We start from the raw sequence: 10,296 nt of genomic DNA on the forward strand, positions 1-10,296 counted from the left end.
ATGTATGTAAATATATATGTATGTATGTATGTATATACATATATATATATATATATATATATGTATATGTACATATATGTGTATATATACATACATACATATACACACATATCAATATGTCATTATATATATGTATGTATATATACAGAGAGATCTTTTCGATTGTGGATTATGGATTATAAAAAAAAGAAAAGAAAACATGAAAATAATCATTCCCCATTTGATTTGATTGATTATCGAGAGCTATGCATAAAAGAGGGTGGAGCCCTTTGAACATTGGTGGAGATTAGTGAAGACCTAGAATTTTTTTGCTATTCCCTTGTGATCACTACATTTCATTTTCGTGTCATGCCCTTGTGATCTTTGTGCCCGTGATTTGCAATTTTCTTCAAGGGGAGAAGATGTACCTATGTAAATGTTATTATTATTTTCCTTTTAAACATGTATCTTTTGTTCATATATAACAGCTTTGGTCAGATTCAAGGATAATTGATTATGATGATTGTATGCATATCTACATGTATGTATGTATATAAGTTCACTATGTGAATTGCTTTACATGCATACATAAACACTTGCATAGTACTTGTGCTAAATTAAATTAATCGTTCATGTCTTGAATTCACACAAACAATTATCCTTGCATTCAATCAAAACTATTGATACTAAACTAAGTATGTAGAAATATGTACTTACAAATTATATATTCTCTTGGTGATTGAGTAAAGATCTTGTGCATAATATCATCCAAGTAATTATCAGATACATTCACATTAACTCATAACAGGATTGAGCAAATGATCCATTTATGTTACTTCGTACCTATTTTATTGAACATCTTGTTTAACATAATTTGTAATACTAGAATTATATAGCTACAACTAGTAGTTTATTTTATTTAATCATATACATTTAAGACTATTATTTTTAAAAAAATTAGACTGTATATTTGTGTTGGTGTAAATATGTACTTTACTATTTACAATTACTTAAGTTTACTTAGGTTAATGCATTATTTAATTATATTGCATTATTTTATTATTTTTATTTGTGAGACACTTAGGAGTTTTCAAACCTTTTCAGTTGTCATGTTGACAAGACAGGAGTATGCAACTTTATTTGAGCACATGCTGTCTACAACACTGTTTTGCGTGTCTCACCCTTGCAGGCTTATCCTCTCATCACCGCACTTACTTTTGTGCTTAATGGAGGACAATCCATATCTGGTGGACATGTGCTTAGTTGTATGACACTTCATGGTGCTAACTTCTATTCTTTCTAGAATCTCTACTAAGGCCTTTATATTCAAGCACTCCTAGTGTACTCTGAGAACATATTATTGAATACATTGTTATTCTGATCATACTCTCTCCATTTTTGATCTTCATTTGTGCTTGTGTTTGAGTTCTTAGTTCTTGGGTGAATTTTTCCTTAGGAAAATTCTTACAATTTGTTATCACTAAAACACAAATATAGATCTTTGATAATTATCTTTTTTAATTTCAAGATCTTCATATTGAATGTGAAGATTTTCCACTACTGAACAATGTAATAGCCACAATGTGGAGCCACATAGCTTATGGTTTTTTCCACCAAATTATATTTTTTTCCTTCAAAAATATTATAGGTGAATGTTCTTTTGATTTTCCATACATTTAATAATTTTGCGCTTGTCATTTGAAGTAATTTTCTATTATGAGACAGAGACATCTATCATAAGGATGGACATGCCAATTTTGATAATCTTACTTTCAAAGTTGATTCCCTCATCAAATTAATGAAACTACTTTCAACTAAAACCTCAATTTTCTACAACTTTCCTGATCAACCATTTAGACAACCATCTTCCTCCTACCCACCATAACAAACAACCCTTGTTTGAGGTTTATATCTTAGTCCCTCTTGGGTTTTGAACCTAATTCAAAATGGTTCCATTGGTTGAAGGAGGTTCATATGTTTAATAAGTTTAGTGTCTTAGGAAGTTTAGCGGTTTCAATGTTTAGAAGGCTCTTGGCTTGGATTAGAGTACTGAGATTAAAGACTTTGTAATTTAGATTGAATGGTTCATATCAATTTGTGTAGATGCTTTCAGATGTCTCCAAGAACATTTAGGTGTAATTTGGTTCATAATAGTCCATGCACCACAAATCAAAATAAAATTTCACATTTCGAAGCCCAAAGGTTCTGAACATGTTACTAGTCATTCAAAGTGTTGGTTCATCAATTTGAATGTATGGTTCAATGGTTCAAGTTTGACAATTCCAAGTAGCCCATACTATTTCAGAAGAACAAGTCCAGTTATTTGTATCTAGAAATTTGATGGTATAGAAATTCAATATGGAGAAGGCTATACTGGTATCACAAATGAATCATCTCATTTCCAACATAAAAAGATGACTTCATATGGCTATCAACCCTTCTAAGATACACATGGATTGATATATATAATGTCTGTAATGATCAAGTTTTTAGTTTTGACTTTTTAATGTAGATTTGTGGAGCCATTCAATGGAATGTTGATGAAACACACATTGAAGATAGGGGTGTTCATCTGGCTAAGTCTTGACATAATTTGAACATGTACAACATCGATGATGTTTACCAAAAAACTCATGAATGACACACAAGCTAGAAGCATATCCCTATGGCTCCATTATAGTGTCATCTTACTTGTAAAGTGGTATTAATTCCAAATAGTCTACAAGTTTTAATATCTCTCATAGTATGAGCTTTCTGCATGAGTGTAGTTTATTATTTGGATAAATCTTTGGAACTGCTATGTAGTTTGATAAAATAATAATGATGGATAGAGTGTGGTAATTGAAAGGTCAGATTTGTATTACTCAATTGCTTAATTTCTTGAGTTCATTTTTGACATAATTTTGATTATGTATAAGATGATTTTATGTTTCTTTATTGTTTCCAATATCTATATTCATTCTACATATGTACTCTTTCTTATTTTTAGGACACTCTTTGACAACAACTTACCTTTTGACTATTGTTAGGGTCTAAGCTTCAAAATCAATGTAAGTTAATTTGCATGGTAGTATAATTTCTTGAATTTATTGACATAGTGCTAAGTGGAATCCAAAAAAATTACAAATTCTCTATTGGTGACATAATTATATTTTATTCCTTAATTTTGGATGTAGTAATGAGGGTTTTAGCTTAGGCCATGGGATAGCATTTGAGTTGTGAACATAAAATTGGGAACATTTGAGCTAGAAACAACATCTAATCTTTTCTAAGTCTTTCTCCTCTAAAGCCCCAATATATGGAGCCATTATCATCATGAATAGACTCACTCTCCTTAGAGAAATTCAATCAAAACTATTCATACCAAACTAAGTATGCAAAAATATTTATATACAAATTATATTATCTCTTGGTGATTTAGTAAAGATCAAATATAGTTTTTCAAGGTGATAAAATTGCATATGCAGATGTATATATGCATGCAAGTAAGTATGTATGTATGTATATATGTATGTATGTATATATGTATCTATGTATATATGTATGTATGTATCTCTACATTTTTGTATTTTATTATCATGCCCTTCTAATATCTACATCTCGTTGTTGTGCCCTTGTGATCTTTGTATATACATGTATGTATGTAGGTATATACATATATACATATGTATATGTGTATATATATGTGTATATATACATACATGCACACATATGTGTGTCTATGTATGTATGTATGTATATAAAAAGGGAGATCTTTGTATATATACATACATACATAGACACACACACACATATGTATGTATATATACACACAATATACATAAAGAGAAGCTTCTCACTAGTAAAATTTGACTCATTTTTTGATGAGAATTGGTCAAATTTTTGACTCATATTGATCTAATTTTTGACCACTTAGTTTGTTTCTATTTTTGTCATCAAAATTTTGACCAAAGCTTGTAGATGTCAGAATTGCGATCATTTATTTGGTTGAGATTAAACTCTTTTTTCATTGCATATTAGTGGATGCATTAGTTGAAATATTGACAAATCTTTGGTCGAAATTGCCACCAAGATTGGTCGAAATTTCAAGTATTGTTGGTCAATGCATTGGTCAAAATGTTGACAAATCTTTGGTCAAAATTGCCACCAAGATTGGTCGAAAGTTCCACCAATGTTGGTTAATGAATTGGTGGAAATTTTGACCAACTTGTTTTGTTTAATTTTTTTTTGACTAACTATAGTGACTATGTGAATGTTATAAAATGGACTAGCTTGCACCTTCATAGCAATTAGGGCCTAATTGCTATTTAACCATACAAGGTTGCAAAATAGTTATCTTTTCCTTATTGCTACTTCACAACTACCAGACATGAAATCCCTTAATGTCATGCAACACTACGATCACTATTTTGATAACTGCCATCCCTGATTTAGTAACCTCGCAATTGAAAATTGTAACTGTGGGTAAATCCATGTAAAGCTATGAAGACCATTAACTATTTCATATTTCTTTGTTTACAACTTCATGACCTAAGAATTGTCTCAAAGTTCCTTAAGCATGACATTGTGATAACTACTTGAAACCAACAATTTTATGCCATTGTAGCTTCATGAGTTTATTTCTTCATTGACCATGTAGATGCACAAAGCTACGAAGACAACTTTCAACCATTAATTGCTCCATTGAAACTGCTTGCTATTTATTTCCACTAATTTCTATGAAATGATGACAACCAATAGACTAACTAACATCACACCAACATGACTTAGGTTCTTAACATAGAAAATAACCCTATAATGGTGCGAACAATGATTGCACAACTACGTAGCCTTGACTAGGGTTTTCACTTAACTCTTTGCGATAGTGCGAATAATGCATTCTACATCATTACCATCTTAACCCTAGTTAACCTTGATCACTTGTGATGGTGTGAAATGGACTACTCTAGTTAGCTTTTGTGTCATCACAACTTAAACTCTGAAGCTCATTTCGATGGAATGTATCAATAAAAATTGATCTATATCTATTGAAGGGACGCTCCTTCAAAAACTAATTGCCTTGGCTACCGGCTAACCCTTATGATGATGCAACTAACTAGATGTTAGCCCAAATGGCTATGAAATTGTACTAATGGTCATGTTGACTGTGTCACACTTTCACAACTTTCCTTGCAGTTAAGACACAAACTGGAGTGATTGGGTGATGAAGGGGATATTTGCATCACTGCAACTTAAAACTCTTCATTCAATGTGAAGGAAAATAGACCTAGGGATATAAAATATTGGACATTTAATGAGCAGAATAGATCAAAGGTAAACCATAACAAACATGAGTGAATCCACACAAAAAATAGAGGGTACCCACCATGCTTGATATCATATTCATAAAATGATCTACCCACCACATAGGTCCACTAATAAGAATATTCATGTGCTTCTACAATATTGTCTGCATATACAAGTGCAAATGTGATTGGACCTTGATCATTATCCTCTGATACCCTTGAAAATCAAGCCACTTCAATCAGGGAATATAATGCCCAATAATTAATATACCCATGATACACAAAAGACTCCTTAATTTCCTTGGAAATAATCTCCTCTAACTTCTACAATTGTAGAAACCCCTACCACAATAAGAGGCCATGTCATTGTTAGCTCCATCTCAAACCTCTAATTTTCTCTATAAATGCTATTGAAATCACATTGGGTTACACCACTTATATAATCACACCAATAAAAATTGTGCCTTGGGAATTTTCAGACATCTAAGCATCTTTAGTATTGGAAGATAATTGAACAAATTTCATGTTTTGAATTTAATTTATCTATCATCCTCTATATCTGCAGCAATTGAGATTATCACACTATACAACTCAGTTTACAAAATATACTATAACATGATATTAATGCTTGTAACAAGTGACATTTTTTAGACCAAGTCATAGTTAGAGATAATAATGAAATATTTCTTCTTGCAATGACCTAGTCCACAATCAAGTCTATGTAATTATCTTTATAATAGTATCATATAGACTGAAAAGAAGTCCAACTCTCATCTTCCATTGATTTTACAGAATATGAAAACTTTTTCTAATAACCAAGTAAATGCAACCATCTCAAATTAAGATACTATCAATGATTGCTAACTTAAGGTGGCTCTTCAACAGTGCTATAACCATCCATCAAAAATAAGTTATGCAAGAAAAAGTATTTTTTTACAAAGAATGAAAACGGACAACCCATTGAACCACACACCTTTTCTCAATAAATTCCAATCACTCCTCCCTTTGGCTTCCACCTATTAGCTCCCCAACCCATGAAGTAGTGCACATAAGTTTAACTTCTGACCAAAAGATGTTGACTGCAACCATAAGCTTAGACATATGTAGTCTAAAAGATAGAAGAAATAAAAATTCCTAATTAATGGAAATGGTTAACAATCACTAGAAGTAGAGGCTTTTTCTCTCCTACCATTCAAATTTTTGTAGCCTACTGACATAATGACCTTATTCATGAGTTCTTGAATTGCAAACATCCATCTTGGATGTTCAATCTAAATTAAGGATACACAACCTATATGCTTGTGACACCTAAATAGAAGGGATAGATCCTAATTTAAAAAGCATTATATCTATGAGAACTACAAATATAATTAGCAACACAAAATCTAGGAAGAATATTTCTTGTGATACACCACTAATGTCCATCCATGTGATTGAAAATCCAATACTATCTTTGCAACACCTTCCTAGTGAATTTGTACTTCAAATGGATACTATTAATTCATATATTCAATATTTAGAAATATATATCGAAACTTATTATATGTTCACCAGTATATAAAGATCAACAACTTTTGAACTCCTAGAAGAATCTATAGATCCATAGCCTCAAATCCCTAGCTACTACTTTCCCTAAACTAAATGGAAAATCCCAAATGTAATTTAAAGAATAATTAAATAAGCATAAAAGAGAGAATGTAAAATACAATGTTGATATTCATAAATTTGTAGTGTATTGTATTCATCAATTTGTATTGATATTCGATAGATGATTCTGCAACTTATGTATTGTATTGTATTCATAGATGCCTAGAGCCAAGTATACTTATTAGCAAAAATGGTGAGCATTAAAGAAATTTGGTATACATATGAATTAAAGTATAGAAATGTAGTTAACAAAAAATTACAAAATAGTGCCTAATCAAGGTTGATTGTTATTGTAGTTCTTGATAGGGGAGAAGTAACATGATCTAGATAAGCAACAAGACTAAGCATTGTAACTTTCTTTACAAGGCTTTGAAGATTGCTATTTGTGAATCCAAAAAATCCTATCATGGCTCCCTACATTGTTCAAATACAAAATTTAGGTAGTTATATGAAATTATTTTCTGTATATGTATATGTATAGATTGAATTGAAGGTGAGTTCAGAGGTTGCTGATTGCAAGGATATTTGATAGCAGGTACAATGGTCATCATGGAAGAAAATATGGATGCAAGGTGCATTCAAAGGTCATCCATATTCAAGATGTTGGCTTGGTTTTTCACATTTTTAATTTTTTTGCAAAATTACAATGAAAAATCTAGTTATCCATTTGAAATTATTGATTGTGTGCCTTTCGTTTGGTTATGCCCTAGAAAAAATCCCTAAAATTTTGTTACCCTAATGAATTTTTTCCCTAGATTCCTAAAAGTGGGTTTACATTGTGCACATTTTTAAGAATTCATGGGAGTTTCTAGATAACCCTTAAATTTATTTCAAAGATTTCCTTTTAAGGTTTTCTTGCTTAACTTTTTAGGGCATTATTTTGCCCTACCCTAAGTCCTAACTTTCTGTTAACCCAAGGTCCTGTTATAATCTTTTTTAATCTTGTGTGGGTTACCTTTTATGTTTGATTAATAACCAAATCATGATAGCCCTTGATATTCCTTAAGATCAAGGGTCGTCATTATGTCATATGGCAAGAAGATGATGTTTTGATTCACACGACATGGCAAAAAAGTGACACTTGTCCATGGTACCCATCTATGGTGAAACTTTAGAATAACTCATTAGCATCGATAAGATCTGAGATCAATGGATGTTGTTATGTCACTAATAGAAATTGCTTGGCCTTTAGCTATAGCGACATAGTGACAGGAGGAAACAAGGAACAAGTGGGCCATCTCCTTTTGTGGTTGGTACGTGTGTGCTAAAATGCTGGCACACTTCTATGAGCCATTATTCCTAATATTTCTCAGGAATGAGGTCTCAAATGGTGACTCATAACTCTCTATTCATGGAGTGCAAGGGTTTGTAATGGAGGCCCTTAGTTTGACCTAGTTTGTGCCCATGCAAGTATACCATAAAACAAGAGATTCAAAGAGGAAAAGCAAGAGTGCTAGTCTCCATGATCATCAAATATGCATGAAAATGAAGATGAAAGCTAATCTAAATGATAACAATGCAAAGAAATGTGAGAAAGGAAATCTAATCTATGAAAGGAAATAACAATGCAATATTAATCTATGAAAACAAATATGACTCAAAGCTAATATGAAAATGCAAGGATGAAACTTGATGATGGAAGCCATGGATGCATGAGAGAAGAAGACAAGAAGAGAGAAGATGCAATGAAGCTCCAATGTACAAACCCTAAGGCTCAAACCCTAATGCTTAAACTCCTCCAAAATCACTCTCCAAACTTGTAGCATAACAATAAAATATTTCTCTATATTTCTCTATATCTTTCTCTATATATCTCTCTATATTTTTGTATATCTTTCTCTATCTCTTTCTCTATGAGAAGGAGAGGGCTCCTTATAAAGGAAAATGTGGAGGTGGGAGACTTCTCACAACCAATATGAGATAATAGAGTTTGATCCATGTGAGACAAAATTCCACCAATGAGAAAAGAGGAGTGTTTAAGGAGAAAGTAGAAAGAAGGAAAAAAATGAATCCCACTTAGAAATATGTGCATTCAAGTTTAGAGAAAAAAGGATTTATTTATCTTTATTTAATTTATTTCCCTTTTTCATCACAAAGAGATATTTAAGTGAGGATTTTATTTATTTAATTAAAAGATAGATTTTTTTAAATTAAAAGGGGATTTATTTAATTTAATTTAAAGGGATATTTTATTTTAATTAAATGGGAGCTATTTTATTTAATTAAAAGAGAAGTTTCTTTTAATTAAATAAGACTTTCGATAAAATGATCAAACCTTAGGAAATATTGAAATAATTAAATTTATTGTAGTTTGATCAAGGAAAATGATTTGAATTGATTCAATAAAATATTGCAATGCATTGATTTAGGAAATTGATAAATTGAAAAATAGGGGCCCATAGTCTAGGCGACCATTTTAGCATGCATACATTTTCCCCTCTTTGACTAATGTGTGATCATTTTAGGAACACATGTAGTCAAAGAATGAAGTTGAAGTGTGAGGTCGATTTGGGATCACAAAAAAACATGAATGTGTGGTCAACTTAGGAACACATTAGAATAAAGAATATAAATTTTGATAATAATTTTGTCTTGACAAAGATAAGGCTATCCCAAGTGGAACAAATATTGATAAAGCTACATTAAGGATTGAAGTTTGATAGGTACTTCCCCCTCGTGATTGAAATGAAATAGAGGAGAAACAAAAAATTGATAAATTTGATCAAATCAAACTAAAGATAAGGTTATTGATGTAAGATGAAAAATATCAGGATAAAAAAACCAAGGTAGATCATCAAGCATAAAAGATTATGCCCCAAAGTTGAAATAAAAGAAAAGAAGTGGGGTGAAAGCAAATGTAAGATAGAAGTTTGGAAGAGGTGGAAAGAAATAGCAAGAAAGAGAATTTTCCTTAAGAAAGAGAATGCCCCAAAATCAATCAACTATTTAAGATATAGAATTTCAATTGAGATCATGAAATAATATAAGGAAATGAAGATCAAACATGACCACAATTGATTAAAAATCCACAAGAAAGATGAAGGAAAACCCTCTCAAACTCATAATGTAACCTAAAAATACAAATTAACATGAAGTCTAAAAATGCAAGCTACATGAAAATGAAAATGTGTACTTGTAATAGAGCAACTATAACATAGGATTTTATGTTCATCATTCATTAGAGAATGTTAAGGAACTTATTTTTATCATTGGGCCATTATTAATAGACATTAGAAAATCACACAATCATCACTAGTCACAAGCACAACTATGAAGATATGAATGTGATTGATATCAAATTGGAATGTGGAAAGATTCTAACATAAGCATCAAGGACATAAAGGTCAATATGACTTCAATGTTAGCTTACCCAATTTAATGTAGC

The sequence above is a fragment of the Cupressus sempervirens genome, chromosome 4, assembly GCF_028749045.1.
Source record: "Cupressus sempervirens isolate cs-2001-9-10 chromosome 4, ASM2874904v1, whole genome shotgun sequence".
Classification (NCBI taxonomy): Eukaryota; Viridiplantae; Streptophyta; class Pinopsida; order Cupressales; family Cupressaceae; genus Cupressus; species Cupressus sempervirens.